Consider the following 21666-nt stretch of genomic DNA (forward strand, 5'->3'; position numbering starts at 1 on the left):
TGAATTTTTTTTAAGTGATTGAAATCTCAGTGAAAACAAGTTGACAAACAGAGATCTCTGAATAAATGCTACTGACATACATACTCCTTCAATACTGGGCAAATTTAAGAGTTCTGATAGTAATCTATGTCATTGCAAGTTGTGTGTACTCTCGATATTTTCTGTTATAAATTTACCAAAAAATTACGCAATTTCTTTTGTTTATGGTAAAGAGCAATGTTCAGTGATGCGACAAGCAAATGTAATATTACAAAACACTCTATTAAATTGGTAACTTCAACTATATTCTGTATTTATATGTTGAAATATGTTAATCTCACCAATAGTCTATAAATGTACTAAGACCCTTAAGGTCTCCATATTTAGAGTTTCAATTACTGCAGATGAGCATTGTTACTGTGAAATTTATAAATATTTCCATTTAATTTCCAGGGTTAAATTCAATGACTGAATGCATTCATTAGAATTTTTAAATTATTGTTTTCATACTCATTATGTAGTATAATATTTTCATGCATGAATAATAATTTATGTAAATAATGCCCATTCTAAATTACTGCCAGAAAAGTACAAAGTTCAGTGCCCAGATTAAGCCTGTTATCAAGGTGATTATGTTTAGAGACAATTTAAAAGTTGAAAAGACTTTCTCCAATTTAAGCAAAGGTGCTTAAATTAAAAATCTAAACATCATTCTGTTAATACTAGAAAATATAGTACTAGTTTAAGACTACATAGCATTATGTTTTGAACAAGCTGATCTAGTGTTTTATATCTAAATCAAATTTCCTTTAGAGGTCTTGGATAAGACATCAGAATTTTATTATATGATTTGGTTTATATTAACTCTATGATGGACAGGGTCATCAAAATAAAAACTCATGGGAAACAAGGAACCCTGAATCCCTCCAAGGATTCAATGTTCTGGTTCAAAAAAAAAAAAATAGATAATATTCTGACCATTATCATTGGTTCTGCTTTACATTTTATTTGAATAGGCATGTTTGTATATTTCATGCAGTATCAGTATTGTTAATAAAATTCACCTTCTCCAGTGACATTGCCTTCAGCTGAATCTAATTTCACTCTGGGCACTTAGACTAGGGAGAAAGCAGTCGGTGCCCTAGTGAAAGCTTTACTCTCTTCTAGATAGATTCTCTAGTCTGTAATCCTCTGTTGAGACTACAGTTAACTTTGTTTATACAGATGGTACACATTGATTTTCTCAGGAGACCTTTATGTTAATGGAGAAATATTTTTAAATACAGATGTTAAATATTATATAGAATTTTGGTTTTGCTGACAAAGCACTTTTTAATGCAATATCTTTTTTTCTTCCTTTCGAGAAAAAGGCTTGTGCCTGCTTGTAAATATCAGACTATATGATAGATGTCATTATTTAAAATATAAATTTCAAAAAGAGCACGTCCACATAGCAACAGTTTTCAAATGCACATTTCACTTAGCTCCCAGCCCTATTCACTTTTCCACTCATTTTATAAAATAGCTCATAAGTATTTTTTCCAACAGAGACAATCTCACCAATCATGTGTTACATAAAATGACAACGAGCAATACCAACAAAAAATAGCCCAGAAAAGTCCCTAGAATTACTCTTTTGACCATCATTCAACACCAACCAAGTCTCCACAACATTTACCTTAGGAAATTGAGCAAAATGTAATATTAAAGTGCCAACTTTGTCTGGAAGGAGACGACAATTGTCACGGCTTCTGAAACAGGGAAGCGTTATCGACCTTCTGAGCAAATGTCAGATATGTTGACTGGACAAGGTAACTTCACAGGCAGCTAGGTAGGGTGCCTTAGAAACACTTTCACAATGTTGAGCAAAAAAGAAATTATGTGAAGTCAGTGTATGTGGAAAGTGGTAGGCACGCACAGAGGCAAAAGTTAATAATAGCACCTATCAACCTTAAGTTGGCTTGTTACTCTCCAAATATGAAATGATTCCCCAACGGTAATAGACTTAAACACCTTTAACTATATTAAATATACTCATGCCAGTTGATATTATATACATATACAGTATATAAGTATATGTACATGTATAATATATATGTATAGTATGATACATATATTTATATAATATGTTTATAATACATAAATGCCCTGGCCTGAAAGATACTGCAGTAAGAATAGTAAACAATCCTAAATGTCATGATGCCCAAAACTTTAAATAAAAGCATGGATTTGTCTGTCTACCTATCTGTGCAAAAAACACACGCTACCCTTATGTTTTCTGGTAATTCTATAGTAACTAAATTCAACTGTGTAAAGCGCATTTTATCTTTCCACAAAGAGTGATTTTTTTCCCCCAAGTGCACTGAATACTCCAAATAAAAACATAGGCAGATGTGATTAACCCAGAAACAGGTAAATGGGATCTGTTGTAAATAGGGATTTGCCTAGACCCCTACCCACAGTCTATTTTCAATTCACAGGCTCAAGAGTTTATTTATGCTAAACATAATAGTCTTTGTTTTACCCATGAGAGCAAATCTTGAATACCTCTGTACAACAAGACTAAAACAGACACACCTCAGCATTTACTCTTAGAGTGTTACTAATTTCTTATAACCGAATGCCTGAAGCGATCCTCTCTATTATTTCCTCTCTCAAAGGGCGTACTCTCTTTCACCTTTTCAAAATTTTTGTCCCAAAGTAGTTCAGCGATATCAAGACTCCAAAGGGTACCAGGCACAAACTCTGGAAACACAAGCAAACTCCACATGCCTTCAAATGACCAAACGGCGAAACAAAATCATCTTCTCAATTAAAAGTTTCAGCTTGGACCAGAAAGACTCACGGAATGGAATTCTCTTTAATTAAGCACTAACTTCATTACTGGCTACCAAAAATTTTAAGACAACACTTCTGAATTGAAAATGATTTTTCACAGAAAAGCAGTCTTGCTAATTGGTATTCAAAATTTTCCAAACTTCTCCACTACATGTCAAAAGAAAAACCACTTCTCCAATTAAAAAGAGCGCTTCCGACAAAGGAAAATTGTAAACACAGGTTTTGTGCTGGGAAATTCAGCAATTAGACTAGACAGTGTTCTGCCATCATCAATATATAAATCTAGAATATAAACGTCAAATGTTTATAACATCCAACCACCTCTGAAAGAGCAGCTTATATGTGCATTAGAATCTTTAATCCAGAGTGGCAAGGGTGAGGTCGTCTGGACAGTATGTGTGTGCAGAGCACATTAAATGTCCTACCTTCATACAGGGCTTTGAAACCTTGGGCACTCACGGCGAAGTCTGTCGTGAACCACAGCGCGAGGATAGATCCTGTGCTGACGATCGAGGACGGCAGCTGAAATCCCGATAATCTAAACCACAAAAAAATACATGAACATGGTTAAAAAGCCTACATGTGTTATTCAAGCTTATTTGATGAAGTCACTGTGTTTCTTCTTTCCCTGCACTATGTTTGAGACACGTCACGAAACAATTACAAGTTTCATACCCAAGGTGTTGCCAGGTGATTGAAATTAGGCACGTTCATCTAATGGTTTATTTAAATAATTTTGGCAAAAATTCTTTCTTGAAGAAATTGTATAATGCATAAGACAGGGAACGCAATGCAAAGGCATCCTCGTACGTGCTACATGACAAAGTATGATTTTGCACGTACTTTATTATTTTCCTCTTAATTTGTTAGATGGCGAGTTGTCACATCTCATAGTCAATGTGCTTATTCTTACTATCTGCTCAAAATAAATCAGAGCTTTCTTGAAAAGAAAACATACTGGCCACAGCATAATAAACAAAAAACCTATTGTTCCCTTGAGCAGAGGTCAAATGAATTGATTTTAATTTGTGGTTTTCAAGACAAATCTTTTAGATTCTGAGATATGCTTTTCACCTATCACTAGGTTTAGATATATTTAGAAATTTTAATGATGATAGAGTCAGCACTCTGAATGAGTGAACTAGTATAATAATACATACTTTATGCATAATGCGTTATAAAATTACAGGTTTCCAAAAGGTCAAAGAGACACTTCATCGGTTTATTTTTTACCTAAAGTTTGCTAATTAAGTAGCTTGTCTCTAAATATGTGATTTAGTATAGTGAGAACAAAAATCCAAAAGGAGTAAGCCTGAATGTTCATTCCTTTTAGAGAAATTCTGATTTGCCAGTAAGTCTATGGGTATTAAATACCTAATTCCAGCTGCCGTAGGTTTTAGAATCAAACTAAAAACTTGTTAGGGGAAAATAACAAAACAATCGCCAATCACTAAACAGCATCATTCTTAATATCCCTGGATCGAAGAAGAAATGTCAAAGGAAATTAAAAAAAAATACCTTGAAATGAATGAAAGTAAAAAGACAAGATAGCAAAAGTTAGAGGACTCAGCTAAGTGCTGAGAGGGAAATTAGTAGTATTAAAATATACAGTATAAAAGTGGAAAGATCTCATATTAGGAACCTAAGCTCCCATGTGAAGAACTGAGAAAATAGTGAAATAAACCTAAGGCAAGGAGAAGGCAATACATACAAGATAAACGCAGAAATCAAAGAAACCTAAAACAGAAGAACAACAGAGAAAAACAATGAAACAAAAGCTAATTCTTTGAAATGATTGACAAAATTAACAACGATCTAGCAAGGCCCACACAAAAATTGTGTGTGTGTGGGGTGGGGGTGGGGAGTGGTAGAAGATATAAACACCGAATACCAGGAATAAAATAGCAAATATTACGAGAGACCACACAGACATAAAATAATAATGGAATGCTATTTAAAAAATGCACACATAAATTTAACTTACATGAAATAGGCCACTTCCTATAAAAACTCAAACTATCACAACTTTTTGAATACAAAATAGAAAATTTGAATAACCCTGTAACTCTTAAAACTCCCCCAAATAAATCTCCAGGGCCAGGTGGTTTTATAGGAGAATTCTACGCCATGAACTGAATGTTTGTGTCCCCCAAAAGTCATATATTGAAACTGAACTCCCAAGGTGATGATATTTGGAGCTGGGGCCTTTGGGTGGTAACTTACGGGCAGAGCCCCCATTAATGGGGTTAGCACCCTTATTAATGAGACTCCAGAATCCCTTTAATATGCCCTCTGCCATGTGCGGACACAGCAAGAAGATGTTCTCTATGTAACAGAAAGCGCTCACACCAGACACCGAATCAGCTGGAACACGATCTTGAACTTCCCTTGTCTCAAGACCTGTGAGAAGTAAATCTGTGTTATTTAGAAGTCGCCTTGTCTATGCTATTCTGTTATACACAGACATCTACCCGAATGCACTAAGACATCTACCAAACATTTGAAAAGTTGGCACCGATTTTACACAGTCTCTTCCAGAAAACAGAAGTGGATGGCGACTTCCTTATGTGTTTTACGGCACTAATGTTACCCTATAACTATGGACTGAACTGTTGCCCCCAAATTCACATATTGAAGCCCTACCTCTCAATCTAATTGTATTTGGAGACAGGGCTTTTAGGAGATAAGTAATATGAAATAAGGTCATGGGGTGAGGTCCTAATCTGATAGCATTCGTGGCTTCATAAAAGGAATAGAAAGAGAGATCCCCCGCCCGCCCACCCCCATCTTGCTCTCACTTAGCAAGAGCCATATGAGTACACGGAGAGAAGGCAGGTGTGTGCGAGCCAGGACCAGTCCTCACCAGAACCTGATGGTGCTGCACTCTGATACTAGATATCCAACCTCCAGGACTGTGAGAAAATATACTTCCTGTTGTTTAAGCTACTCAGTGGATGGTATTTCATCGTGGCCGCTCAAGCTAAATACCCCGATACCAAATCGAACAAAACCTTTGCGAGACAACAATGGATCAGTAACTGCTCTCACACACATATAGATATGAACATTTTTAACAAAGTAAGAGCACACAGAGGGAACGTATCACACGGATTCTCCAACATAACCAAGTGGTGTTTATTCCAGGGTGTAAGTAGCGTTCAGTATTTGAAAATCAATCAATATAATCTGCCAGCGGGACAGGCTAAAGAATGAAATCACAAGATCATGATAGTCTATGTAGAAAAAAGTATTGCATATACTTAAACACCCAATCGTGAGAAAACCTTCCAGTAAAATATGAATAGAGGAAAACTTCCCCAACTTGACAATGGGGATCTAAAAAAAAAAAAAAAACCTACAGCTAACATGATATTTAATGGTGTAAGACTGAATGCTTCCCCCTAAGACTGAGAACCAGGCAAAAACGTCTGTTCTCGTCACTTGTATCCAACATCGTGCTGGAAGATCTAGCCAGAGCAGGAAGCCAAGTGGAGAAAACAAATGCATATGGATCAGAACATAAGAAAGGAAATCGCCCCTTTGCAGAGGACACAATTATCTACATAGACGACACGGGGGTGTCCATAAGGAAACTCATGGAGCTAATATTTGAACAAGTGCACAGGATGCAAACGAACATACAAAATTCAACTGTATTTCTGCATTCTAGAACTTAACACATGGACACCAAGATTAATTATTACAATGGCATTTATAATCATTCAAAAAAAAATGCTTGGCTGTAACAAAACAGGTACAAAACTATCCTCTCAAAATGGTGCTCTGGTGACGAAAGATACCAGTAAGAAACTAAACAAATGGAGAAACATATCGTGCTAACAGACTGGAAGCCTCAACACTGTAAAGATATGAATTCTCCCCTAATTTATATACAGGTTTAACACTATTTCTATCAAAATCCCAACAAGATTTTTGGAAGATATACGCAAGATTCTTCTAAAATGGATATGGAAAGCTCCCAAACCTCAATAGAATAGCTTAAATAATTTCAAAAGAAAGAAAGAAAGAAAGAAAGAAAGAAAGAAAGAAAGAAAGAAAGAAAGAAAGGAAGAAAGAAAGAAAGAAAGAAAGAAAGAAAGAAAGAAAGAAAGAAAGACCCACATAAATATGTTCCACTGATTTCAAGGTGCTAAGGCAATTCGGTGGAGTAAAGATAACCTTTTGACAAATGATGCTGGAAAAAATAGATGTCCAGAGACGAAAATACCAAACGCAAAAATAAGCCTGTACCTAACTCTAATACCTTATATAATAATTAACTCAATATGGATCATGGACATAAATATAAAAGTATAAAAATTTAGAACAAAGCATACAAGATAATCTAGGACTGACTGAAGAATTCCTAGACTGGACACCCAAAGCATAATCCATTAAAGGAAACATTGATACATCAGGTTTCATAAAAATTATTATTTTTTTGGTCAAAGACCCCACTGACTGGGGTCTAAAGACATGCTAAACACTGATAGAAAGTATCTACAAGCCTCATATCTGACAAAGGATAAGTGTCCAGAATATATAAAGAACACTAAAGACTCAACAGTGAAACAACAATCCAATCAGAAAACAGGCAAAGAACATGAAGTCACTTTATGTAAAACAATATAGAGATGGCAAATGGGTGGGTACATGAAAAGATTCTCAACATCATTAGCCATTAGAGAAATGCAAATTAAAACCACAAAGAGGTATCACTACTTATGTATTCAGAATGGCTAAAATAAAAAGTTGTGACAATACGAAAGCTGGCAAGAATGTGGAGAAAATGGATTGTTCTTTTTTTAAAAAGTTGTTTTTTTTTAATGTCTATTTATTTAGTTACTTTTTGAGAGAGAGAGAGAAAGAGCATGAGCGGGGAAGGGGCAGAGAGAGAGGGAGACACAGAATTTGAAACAGTTCCAGGCTCCGAGCTGTCAGCACAGAGCCCAGTGTGGGGCTTGAACCCACAAACCATGAAATCACAACCTGAGCTGAAGTCAGACTCTCAAATGACTGAACCATCCAGGTGCCCCATGATTGTTCATTTATCGTTAGTTGTCACAACCACTGTGGAAGCAGTGTGACAGGGGTTTAAAACATTAAATATGTACTAACCAAGCAATTGCTCTCCTCGACATTTACCCCAGAGAAATGAAGATTTATGTTCACACAAAACCTGCACACAAATGTCTAGAGGAGCTTCATTCTTGATAATCAAAAATTGGGAAATGTAGTAATTAAAACAGTATGGCACAGGTAAAAAATACATGCATAGATCAGTGGAACAGAACAGAAAGCCCATAAATAAACTCACAATAATCTGGCCAATTAGTCTTCAACAAAGGAGGCAAGAATATACACTGGGGAAAAGACAGTCTTTTCAACAAATAGTGCTAGGAAAATCGGACAGCTATATGCAAAAGAATAAACCTGGACCACTTTCCTACAGTACACACAAAAAGAAATTTAGAATGGATAAAAGATCTACATGTGAGGCTCGAAATCATAAAACTCCTAGAAAAAAAACATAGGCAGTAATCTCTCTGACATTGACCATAGTAACATTTTTCTAGATATGTCTCCTAAGGCAAAAGAAACAAAAGTAAAATTAAACTATTGGGACTGCACCAAAATAAAAACCTTTGCACAGTGAAGGAAGTCATCCTCAAAACAGAAAGGCAACCTACTGAATGAGAGAAAATATTTGTCAACGATACGTTCCGTAAGGAATTAATATTCAAAATATATAAAGAACTTATACAACTTAACACCAAAAAAAAAATCTGATTAAAACATGGGCAGAGGACCTAAATAGACATTTTTCTAAAAACTAAATACAGATGGCCAAGAGACATGAAAAGATGCCCAGCATCCATAATCATTAGAAAAATGCAAATAAAAACCACAATGGTGGCTCAATTGGTTAAGTTACTGACTTCGGCTCAGGCCATGATCTTACGGTTCATGGGTTCAAGCCCTGCATCGGGCTCTGTGCTGACAGCTCAGAGCCTGGAGCCTCCTTGAGATTCTGAGTTTCCCTCTCTCTTCCCCTCCCCTGTTCATTCTGTGTCTCTCTCCCTCATAAATAAACATTAAAACACACACGCACACACTCACTCACTCCCAACGAGATCTCACTCTACAACAGTCAGAATACCTACAATCAAAAGACAAAATATGACAAGTGTTGGGGAAAATGTGGAGAAAAAGGAACCCTCATGCACTCTTGGAGGGGATGTAAATGGATGAAAAAAAAAAGTCAACCCCCAAAAGGTTATAGACCATATGATTCCATTTTTCAAACATGCTTGAAATGGCAAGATTATCGAAAACAGGAAGAGAGAGTTTTTGCAGCCAGGAATGAAAAGGTAGTAGAGGTAGAAAGGAAGTGAGTGCGGCTCTTAAAGAACCACATGAGGGATCCTCATGGCACAGGAACGTGGTATCCCCACTGATTCAATGTCAATGTTCTGTACGTTAGTGTCCTACAGTTTTGCGAGAAGTTACCTTTGTAAGAACTCGGCATAGAGTACCCAGAATCTCCCTGTGTTATTGCTTATGACTGCGTGGAAATCTAAAGAGTTTAATGAAGCAAAAGATTAGAGGGTTTGGGACTGAGAAGCAGTAAATAAAATATTAACAGAAATGAAAATAATCAAAGTATTAAAAAAATAAGAAGAAAGTATTTAATAACAAAACATTCTCCTCATTGGTTAAAAAATAAATTCAACAACAGTGTTGTGTATTATTTCAGCTAGTCACAGTCCATTTACAAATTTTAAATATGTATTAGCATAAGTGTAGATATCGCATAATGTGGTAGCACTTTAAAATAAACACAAACTTAGGTTTCCTTTAACGCGTTTCATAAAGAATTGTGACTTTGAAAGAACACAAATAGTATTAGCTCAAAAAGAAAAAAACAGTAACAAGATACTAAGAGTTCTAAAAACAATGTTATATGACTATCTTTTGAGAATTTGGGGAAGTTTAGCGTGCACGATTGTTGATAAAATATATACACAGCATCTGTTTCAAATAGTTGAAATGAGATCAGTCTGTTCTCTGTATTTAAGAGTCTTAACGGTTTGCCCCCTCTCTGTTTTCAACTTATTTTTTTCTTCCCTTCCCCTATGTTCATCTGTTGCGTCTTAAATTCCACATATGAGGGACCTCATATGCTACTTGTCTGACTTATTTTGCTTAGCATCATACAATCTAGATCCATCCATGCTGTGGCAAATGGCAAGATTCCATTCCTTTTGATCACTGAGTTGCATTCCATGGTATGTATATTTACATCTTCTTTCTCCATTCGTCAGCCATTTCTTCATCACACCAGCGGAGGAGTGTTTGGGAGTGAGGGATATTACAGTCGGCCGCTAGCACATTCTTTCACTTCTCTGAAAATGTTCTGTTGAGAACACTCTTCACCATGTCACGTACATCCCTGCCAGGTGGACCCTAAGGACTAATTTTACTGTTACCTAACTTTCTCTGAGAAATACCTGTTCTTATGAACAACAGGTCCATTTTTAACACCTAGTAAATCATGGAGCTGTTCAAGTATTTCTCTTAGAGTGGAATTAAAAACAAACAAATGAGCAAACCCACAACTCAGAGCCCAATTTCTGGCCTCTCCTAAGCAACATGTGAATTTGTAGAGTAGCCTCATTCCAGATTTGTCTTTCTTATGATTCTTATCTTGCTGCCAACCTGGTATCTTTCTACCTCGGTAAGTGACTTAAATTCTGGATATAGATTAATAAAGCGGTAAGTCAATGACAGCAAGCAAACAAGAAAATAAGATCAGCTTTTCTAGAAACCCCTTTTTCTATCAAACCCAACTGCCTACCAACATAGGAATGTATGACCTCTTCTTTACACGCTATGACTCAGAAAGGTGGTATTTCAGAGGACGCAGGTTATACTATATTTAAACCACTTTGAGATGGAATGAAAATCAAGCCACAAATACGTAGAGTCCATCTGTATAGTATCTGTTCTGCCATCATGTTGCCTAAAGAGACTAAGCCGGCTTTACTACATGGTGTGGCCAGCAGTTGGTCCAGCAGGCTGGGCCGTTACAGGGTCCATTTCACACAGAAGATGAGTCTATCCTAACATCCATGCCATGGCCACCCCTGGAGCAAACAACCCTATAATCCCTATTCAAAGAATCAGGTGTTTGTTTGTTTGTTTGTTTGTTTGTTTCTGGACACCCTAGCTGAACCATTTGCGGGAAGAAGAAAATAATTCACAAAGGAGACAGGGTATGAGAACAGTCACAAGAAATCCATTTCAGTAAAAAACAAAGTGTAGCTAATATTGATCCAGATATGCCTGCCTCTGCTTCTCTCTCTCTCCCCCCTCTCCCTCTTTTCCTCTCCCCCCCCACCTCTTTTTCCAGTTACATCCCTGGTGTCCTATAAATTGTCATTTACTATATTTTCTGGGAGTAAGAGAAAGTAATTCCCATTTCACATCCAACAATGTGGGAAAAAGACAGAACATGCCTGTGGATGTAGAGTGACCGTGATGTAAAGCAGGGGACATGGAAGTGGCCGTAGCTCCATATTCTTGGCGCCTGTCCACTCGGCAGAGACAGGAGTTTCAGAATTGAACAACCTTATTCCTTTTCCACCTCTCAAGAAATGACTAGGATGAACTGCATATAGAAACGGATCCTGAAAATTTCTACTACCCTAGCATTCAAGATACTCAAATCACTGAGACCAGTGGAAGAATCTTGAACAGTAGATGTGGTAATGCTGATTAAGAAGAAGAAGGAGGAGGTGGAGGGGGGGGGGGGAGAGGGGGAGGAGGAGGAGGAGGGGGGAGGAGGAGGAGGAGGAGGAGAAAAAGGAGAAGTAGTAGGAGAAGGAGAGGAGGAGGAAGGAGAAGAAGGAGGAGAAGGAGAAGGAGGAGGAGAGGAGAAGGAGGAGGAGGAGAAGGAGAAGGAGGAGAAGGAGAAGGAGGAGGAGGAGAGGAGGAGGAGGAGGAGGAGGAGAAGGAGAGAGAAGAAGGAGGAGGAAGAGAGGAGGAGGAGAGAGGAGAAGGAGGAGAAAGAGGAGGAGAAGGAGGAGAAGGAGAAGCAAATTCAGTAAAAGCTAAGCAGAAGCAGATGACTGGTACGAGTGTGTTTTTTTTTCACAGAAATTAATGAGCAAGTTACGACTCCATCAAACAGACGCTCACTCCCAAATTACACACCGTACATACTGCCTAATCTATAGTGTTTGTGATTTCAAAATGTCAAATATCTTTAAAACTACAGTTTAGTTAAAATGTCAAGTAAATGCTTTAAGTAAATTAGGAAAAAAAAGATCACTAAATCTTTTCTCTGTGAATGTAATTGCCTTAAAGACAATCTCTGCAAAGCCAAATGTTGCCAAAATCACATTAATACTCCGTAATTGAGAGCATCACATTTCATACCATATGCCAGTGTGGATATCCTCATAATATACGTTATTAAAAAAAATCTTGGCCTAACAATAGGAGTAATATTAGAATCATACCCTAAGAGTTAGCAGTGATCCCAAAGATTAAGGTATTTTAAATTAATTTCCTCAGAAAGTGTCTCAGTTAACCACTGCCTGAGGCCTGTGTAAATACATCCAAGGCTGGGAACCAAAGACCCCACAAAGCAGTGAATTACACTATTTGGTAATTCAGAATTTTAATAATCCATCTCTGTCTGTGGTGCTCAAGTATTGGTCCTCTTACTATTACTGGGAAGAGTTTTCATGCCACAGAATAAAATATGAGGCTTTGCGCTTTCTTTAAAAAACATCCATTGTGTGGTTATTATTACTATTCTAAGATTTAGTGGCTCTCTGGTTGTTTTATCGCAGCCTGAACATTACCATATGTTTAGCTTGAAGCACAACACTGGGTAACGAGAATCGATTTTTTACTCATTCAAAATATTTCCTGGACATCGACCAGAGTCATGATCAGGGTCAACACATTTAGGCATTCAAGAAGCTTATAGTCTAAAGTGAAGGATAAAAAGAAAGACATGGAATATTCTGGAAGTAAATGAAAATAATCCACACAGAAGGGTCATAGCAGCCAGATTTGATGGTGGGGATACGGTGATATACATCAAGTTTTTGGTAACCCCTGAATGTTCAACAAAATAAGAAATTCGTGATGGTCTCCAGTAACCCCAAAACTTCCTTTTCAGTGTTTAAAAAATAGTGCAGGAACTCAAACAGGTACATATCACCCCTAAATTAAAAAGGTATACAGGGCCGCCTGGGTGGCTCAGTCGGTTCAGCGTCCGACTTCAGCTCAGGTCATGATCTCATGGTTCGTGAGTTCCAGCCCCACACCAGGCTCTGAGGACCCTGTTTTGGATTCTGTGTCTCCCTCTCTCTCTACCCCTCCCTGCTCATGCTCTGTCTCTCTTTTCCTTAAAAATAAATAAACATTAAAAAAAGTATACATTAGAATTTAAAAAGTGTTTTCCACCTCATCACATGATTAGGTAATAATTATATTACAAGGTGATAAAACTGCCTGTAAATAATGAACTATATTGTAATAGAAACAACAATCTCACAGTCACCTATCCATGTGTCAGAAAAGACTGGGACTGATTTCGACGTGACGTATCCTTATGTTGAATAATAAGAAAACAGAATGCATTGTTGGTGGATTGCTTAGTTTTATATTTCCAGCTACCAGGCGTGCCCTTTGAAGTTAACTAATTATTTGCTGAAAGTTATTCAATGTCATGCATTAGAATTTTTCCAGGATTAGTTGTAGGTACAGAAGAGCGCTCTGTATTAGAGCAGGATTTTAAAGAAGTGACATTAAACATTAAATGCCAGTTATTTCAGCTCTTTATTTTATGGGGCAAAGAAATGATGATGAGAGAGACTCAAGGACTTGGCCAGAGCCAGGCACACACCTAAAACCGAGCCCATCTTCCTTCCGAGCCACTGGTTCTGCCACTTGGCCATTTCAAGGTGATCTGTCCAGTGGGATAAAGTATTAAGATGTTCATTTATTTTCTCTTCCCCACCCTGCTTCCCCCACACTGGACCTTCTCCTTTTCAGAAAGTAATTACCTCTGAATGTAATGAGCAAAGAATCAAGTTCATGGCTTTGGAACAGGCTCTTGAAACGTGGAGCTTCGACAGCTCTGTTTATGGTTTAAAATGTCAGGGCTTAAGGCTCATGTCACAAACAGTAAATCTGAAAGAATACAGGATCATCCCCCTTCCGTAGAGACCTGATAGCGGTTTCGTGGTGCAGGGACGAGCACGGTTTGGGAAGCAAGAAGCGATCTGCAACATCGGCATGTCCCTGGGAGAACTGACGCGGGCAGAAGAACCTACCCAGCGAGGCTGATTCCTGTTGCAGGTGGAGCCCTGTGAGGGGGCCGCCCTCGTGAAGAGCCCCTCAGGCCAGAACAGGCCAGGCGCCGGGAGATGTGCGTGAGGGCAGCAGGGTATGTCTAAGTTCAAACAGCTCACGATGACACATCAGAGCGCAAGAGCAATCTAAAGACTCTGCAATCCAGGGCGCCTGGGGGGCTCAGTCAGTTAGGCGTCCGACTCTTGATTTCAGCTCAGGTCATGATCTCACAGGTCATGAGTTCGAGCCCCGAGTCGAAAAAGAGTTTGCAATCCAAGAGAGGTAAAGAGGTGATTCCTTCATGGCCCTGAGTATACGAGAACACCTGACTGGTGCGGCCAGCTTGGCCGCTGCGAGCCTGTCTAGGCACTCCCAACAAGGACCTACACGAATTCCATCTCAGATTGTGTCAGGAGAAGGCAGACACCGGGCGCCCCTTTTACTCCTGGCACTTTGGGGTCATGCACGACCCTTGGATTTAGGTACCACCTAGAAAAGATCACACACACACACACACACACACACACGCTCACCCACCTACACTTACACATCCACACACACCCCACATACAACCACACCCCCACCACATGTTCATACACAAACACACTCACCCTTTCCTCCGCACACATCCACACTGAAATGACAGAATCTACCTAGACCCGACCAAATGAAAATTTCTGCCCTCACTCAGGGAGGAATCTGTGTAGAAATTACTATAAAATCCAATTAAAGAAATTATATGTTATGATCACATCTTAACTTCTGACCTTTCAAAATAATGCCTATTTATTTTTTCTGTTCTGCTCAACATATCACTTATTTCTAACAATTAAGACAAAATACACAAATCAACACACAGTATCGATTTCAATTACACATTTTTATCATAACATAGAGGCCATACATATACACCTTCAAGCCTTTATGTAATTCTGGGTTGCTAAAAAAATTGTATTGGGTTTTAAACTCAGGGGCCATCGGTTTATTGAATCTTTCTTGGTCAAAGACTGAGTGAAATACTTTTACTTTCTTTAAGATTTTCAAAATGTTTTGGCCTCTGTGGAATGTCAGTAGATGGGCTCAGGTGTAAAGATATTTGAAGAAGCTACTGTATTTTCTTTTTACTGTACTTTACTTGGTTCTTCACTGTCACTGTCATCAAGAAATTCAAGCTTCAAGTCTTGTTTTTACTAGACAAGCCCAAGTGCGGACATGGTGTGAGCAGTCTGGGCTGCTCGTCTCCCTTGACGAGTTCTCGTCACATCTATTTGCACTGGGTTTGATTCAAGAACAAGAAAGCAATTTAGTCATCTGGTTTTACTACTTTATCCTAGCCTGACACTGAGTTTCTAACAATGCTAAGTTGTGATTATTAGCAGACCAAGAGAGTCTAGAGGCAAAACATTTTGTAAAATCCTGCCTTTCCAAGAGCCTAAGAAAAGATTTCATGCTCTCCTGCTCTCCGCTCACTTAACGACAAGTAATACAACAGAACCAGGAGAGCAATCCACTTTAACAAAGGAAGATCGGGGCATCTTGTAGTAAGACAACTACCTCTCGTCCAATGAGTCAAGAGATCTCCTGTCGTCTAGTGCTTACTGGGAATTAAGCCATTCTAGGTAGCTTGTTATCTGCCTGTTAAGTGATAACACAGAAGGAATACCTAAGTGATTTACTGGTGCCATTTTGAAATAATTTTCCACACTAACTTCAGGAATAAAGAATCATATGTCTAGCAGAGATATGTATTCATATCTACATATCTAAGAATGAAGGGACATATACCTATGCAATAGTGTACTTTTGCTGTAATAAGCTAGAAAGGATCCTCATAATTTATTTGATATAATTTTTTTAATGTTTATTTATTTGTGAGAGAGAGAGACAGAGCACGAGCAGGGCAGGAGCAGAGAGAGAGAGAGAGAGAGAGAGAGAGAGAGAGAGAGAGAGAATCCAAAATAGGCTCCAGGCTCCAAGGTGTCAGCACAGAGCCCGACACGGGGCTTGAACTCACAAACCATGAGATCATGACCCGAGCTGAAGCCAGATGCTCAACCGACTGAGCCACCCAGGCGCCCCTCGTAATTTATTTGATACAGTGCCTATATTCAAGTTGCTTTAAACAACATACATACTCCAGAAAATTCAGTGATTTTTTTCACATCTATGAAGACTGACATGTATATAATTTACAGAGCTCTTAAAAACAAGAATTGAAAAGCACACACACACACACACAGTTGATGACATAAGTCATATTTAACTTTCTTATCCGAAGTTATGTGCGGGAGACAGATTGTGCTCTCTAAAAGGATCATATCTCTCTTACCTTAATGTATTTGATTACATTTTGAAAATGTCATGGTATTTCTAGCAGCCTTCTTGATAATGAGAATATTCTGTCTAATTTATCCTGATAATTTTGGCTTCGTTGCTTTTCAAAAGCTCTGTGCGCGTGTACCTATAGATGTACACGTGCACGCATATGCATGTACATATACAAAGTATAGCTCTCATGAATGAGGGAACACCAACCTCCCTGGCTTCAAACTGTTTTATAAAGAGTGGGCGAGTTTGACTTTTTGCCTATTCTTTCAAGCGACTGCAAAATGTAAAGAAATTACTGTAATTTGATTTATAGAATCCAAGTTGGATCAGAGAGTTGAAAAACAGTAAGACTCCCTTCATCGCAGAGGACTGGGTGGGCATTGGAAGAGACCAAGTGTAGGCTAGACATGAGAAAGGAATGAGGGACCTTGGCACTGGGTCCCCTAGGGCCGGACCCCCTAGGGTCAGAAGGAAAGGAAGCCCCGGAAGGCAGGCACATGCTCACTGTGGTCCACGGCCACCCCAGGAGCCCCCAGGAGGGGACTGCAGCCCACTTGTTAAAATATCCTCATGACCCTCTCCCCTCAGAGAGGGACTAAACAAATAAGGGAATAAAACAAAACCAAGGGAATTCTTTTAATTATACCGATTGCTCTGGTTCCAGAAAACAAGCCTCTGTGCAGCTCTATCCAGTGTGTCCCACTCTGGTCTGCCAGTGCTGTGGCAGAACTAATTTTGTGAGTCGGATGCCACGTTTTTCCCAGGAGTTAGGTACAGGTCTCTCACACGGTGTTCAGTGCTTTGGAGGAAAAACGTTCTAAAATCACATTTCTTGTTTTGGTGCCTAATCCTTTATAAATACAGCAATTAAACCACTGCATCTTTTTTTTTTTTTTTTAACTTACAGCTTGCGTTCCTAAGAGATCTATGCCATAATAAATAATAATAACAAAGCTTTGAGCTCCACATGTACCTCTCAACGGCTCATATCCCAGTCACTTAGTGTGTTTAGTGGGTTACTTCTTCCCAGGACCCTGAGCGGACCCTCATGTGGTCATGGTGACTTGGGACACTCGGTACACCTTATCACACTACTAAATATTTGCTCCTGAGGGAGCTCACTCGCTCTCAAGCGCTACAGCAATGAAAGTGCCTCTGGAAGAAAAAATAAATTTTTCCCAAGTCGCATTCTAAACAAATTTGCCCAGAATTAATTCCACTGATCCTCTTTTTCTATCGCTGCATCAAGTTATTTTGAGAAAGTTATTTCATAATTGCGGTGTCTGTAATACACTGGAAACAAAAATCTAAGCAGACTTTGCCCCCAAGCATGAAAGACCATCCTCTCGATGTGACTTTATTGTGACAGTAGAAACAGCATCGTTTATAAATAACATTAAAATAGTAACGGCATTTTCCCACTCGCAAATATGATTGTAAGTACTTTACTCCAGTGTTCTCCTCGACTCCGGAGCCTTCTGTGCCATTGACATCATCTCCACTGGGTGATAAGGACCCATAAATTGTCTTTCTAGTGCAAAATCCTTTAGGAGGATTTTTCCAGCAAGATCTTTTCCGTCTGTTTAAACCAGATACACCACGGTTGCATGTTAGGGTGTTAGATAAGCCCTGTGCTACCTAGAACACTCACAAGGTCCCTGCTTTATTTTCTCATCTGACGGGTACTGTATTCAATGCTCATCTAACACACAGCCTGACCGTGAAAGATCAGCCAAGGCCCCCTTTGAATCCCTGGTTGGCAGGTGACGGGATTAGGCAATCATCTAGAGTTTATTAGAGTCTCAATGATATTAGGAAAATCACTCAAGGACCTGATAAAAGACGTGTACGTGTACTTATTTTACTGTGATATCTGACCCAGAATAATTTGAAACTGAGATTTCATTCTTGATTGTGAACCTAACTTCCGTAAAACTGAAATTCAAACCCAGTAGTTAGGTGGAATCCACTGCATTTAAAATTACACATGCATACACACACACAAAGGGAGGGAGGGAGGGAGGGAGACAGAGAGAGGGAGAGAAAATGAAGCACAAAGGATATAAAAGATCCAGGGCAGGAGGGGAGAGAGAAAAAAAGAGTGAGAGGCTTTGGAACGCCTGACTCTACAACAGCCCCATCCCAGGACATTCTGTGACCCTTCTGCTGTAAACGGGTAGAGTGGCTGCCTAGACAACAATCAGAAGCCCCCTGAATGGAGGAAAAGAAGAGAGAAAGAGGAGAATCTGGGCATCCTGACACAGAATTGAAGAACCCCTTCTAACAATCTGGAAAACCAAGGTTTTTTTTAATGGGTCTGGCGCGTATGAGAAACACAGCACATGCTTCTGGAGTTCATGAAGTACACAGACCAGATGAGGCACTAGGCAGATTACATTTGTCATTTCTGTGGTGGAATTGATGATATTTATATGCACTTTTTATATACTTTTTAAATATCTGAGGGGGTGCCTGGGGGGCTCTGTTGGTTACACATCTGACTCTTGATTTCAGCTCAGGTCATGATCTCAGGGTTTGTGTGTTCCAGCCCCGCATCGGGCTCTGCACTGACAGCAGGGAACATGCTTGGGATTCACACTCTCTCACTCTCTCTCTGTCTCTCTCTCTGCCCCTCCCCCACTCATGGTTGTGCACGCTAATACACTCTCTTTCTCAAAAAAATAAAGTTAAAAAAATTTAAACCCTCATGTAAAAAAATAAATGAATCTTATGTAACGATTGTGTAAAGGGAAATAATTTCAAATAAACATTGTATTTTTTCAAAGGCTATAAAATGATCTATATTTATACACACTTCCACACATATCTGATGAATTCTCAGAAGAGCTGTGAGAACACCCGCGGGGCTTTGGTAAATTTCACAAACTACAGCAGACAGAGACAGGACGAGAATCTAGAAATTCTGCCTATTCAGAAAAGAAATCAGCACGCTTGGGGGGCTTAGTCGACTGAGCTACTGACTTCGGCTCACGTCATGACCTCACGGTTCATGAGTTCAAGTCCCACGTCAGGCTTGCTGCTGTCAGCACAGAGCCCAATTATTTGTTGTTCCCCAATCAGTAATCGAAGTCACTTCTTGGCTCAGTATTTCTTCTCCCCTATGATTCCAGTTTGAAATCCCTCCTGTCTCCAGAGCTCAAAAGGCAGGCTCTAGAGAGAGACTCCTGGTTTGAATACCTGGGATCCTCTGTCTCCCTCTCTCTCTGCCCCTCTGCCACTTTTTCTCTCTCCCTCTCTCTCTCTCTCTGTCTCTGTCTCAAAAATAATAAACATTAAAAAGAGCAAAAGAAATCATTTGTTGTATGAATAAAAGGTGACTAGTAATTATTTTGAAAAACTTGGAACAACAAACCTTGAATACAACAGTTTCATCGAGTGGCTTAGCAGAGAACAGTAAACTCACAAGGACCTAGTCTGTTTCTTGCTGGTAGCTGTTGCCTTGGCCACAGCTCAGCAGGGCTGAAACAATGCATTCAAAGGACTGGCTGCAGAATTCCCTTCCCTGACCCTGAACAAGCGATCATTATATGTCAGGAAGGGTATCTCATTGAGTGGATTTTCTAGAAGTGGGTTACAACACAGGTACACACACACACACACACCACACACACACCTCAACTCTGATGCCAGCCAACCTTACTGAGCAGTTACTAAATGCCCATCACTGTTTGGACTTTGCCACATTCACGTACAATCCCCAAAATTGCTTTGCAGGTGAGGAAGTTCAGCCTCAGACGTCTTCAGTAATGCTGTCTAAGACCACACAGTGAGTGAGGACTAGAGCCAATATTCAAACCAGGGGTCTCTCTCTAGAGCCTGCCTTTTGAGCTCTGGAAACAGGAGGGATTTCAAACTGGAATCACAGGGGAGAAGAAATACTGAGCCAAGAAGTGACTTCGATTACTGATTGGGGAACTACAAATAATTGGGCCTTCATCAGAACAGAATCATATACACGCAGATGATCAGACTGTTGACATGGAATCATTGTGGACACAATGATAGAAGAAGCAAGCTTTGAGCAAAGAGTAGGGAAGATATTGAAGGCAAACCCTGGGAGGGTAACTCGCTGGCAGTTAAGTCCAGCCAAAGGGGACAATCACTCCCGTTGAAAACTGTGTCGCAGCCCCCCCCACTAGCAAGCTCCCTCCACAGACCAGCTGAAGAAGGGCAGGTTTACGTGTACAAGTTTAAACCACAAAAGGAAAATTTAATAAAGCCAACTCTCCTGACTTTATTTTGTTACAAAGGAAAGGGAAGTGTCTCATTTTCCTTATGCCCAAACCTATCCTAGCACTAAATGTTTCCCTGGTTTGTGAAGATGTAAAATTCCCATCCCTTGATCAGAAAACACTATTCCCGGCACCCTCATGAAGGAATAGACGGAGTTCGAATGTGCACAGTTTACAGATCTCTTTCCCAAGGTAAAATGTGACTGCACCTGGGAAAAGGAAAAGCAGACAGAAACGGAATGCGCATGGGCAGAGGGACAGTCCTTGGGCAATATTACAGAAGTCGTGAGGGCAGAAGGGAGATGTGACAAAACAGCACAGCATGCGGAGCGTGGTGACAGCAGGCTCAAGGACAGGGGCTCACCTCTCAGGTCTCAGTTAGCAGCTTGAGTTCTTTTAGCCACAAGGACAGGGAAGTTCAAGTGTCTCCGGGGGGAACCCCAAGGGTGAAGATCTGACAGCAGAAGCCCACTGTCTGAACTCAGCTCTAGCCCTCAAGAGCCCGCCCTGCTGGTGTCCCCACACCTCCCATAAACAGAACCAAAGGAGCAAAAGGGCCCTTAATACATGAAAGCAGAGGAAGGAGGAAGTCATCCGCTGAGTAGTCTTCAAAGCAAATCAAAAACTGCTGCTGAGTAGAAGAATAAGCAAGAATTCTTTTCAGAGGGTGGGGTAGAGAAAGAGGGAGAGACAGAACCCCAAGCAGGCTCTGAGCTAGGCTCGAACTCACAAACCCTGGGATCGCAATGCTTCCCCTCGCTGAGCAGCCCAGGTGCCGCAAGGAAGAACTTTCCTAATCTCATTTACCCACCTCCCTTCCCAAGGTACAGAGTGAACCACACTCTGCCTGCAGCTTGGGTCTTTGATCCTCAGGCTGAACGTCAAACACACAGCC

This window comes from Lynx canadensis, chromosome B1, assembly GCF_007474595.2.
Source record: "Lynx canadensis isolate LIC74 chromosome B1, mLynCan4.pri.v2, whole genome shotgun sequence".
Classification (NCBI taxonomy): Eukaryota; Metazoa; Chordata; class Mammalia; order Carnivora; family Felidae; genus Lynx; species Lynx canadensis.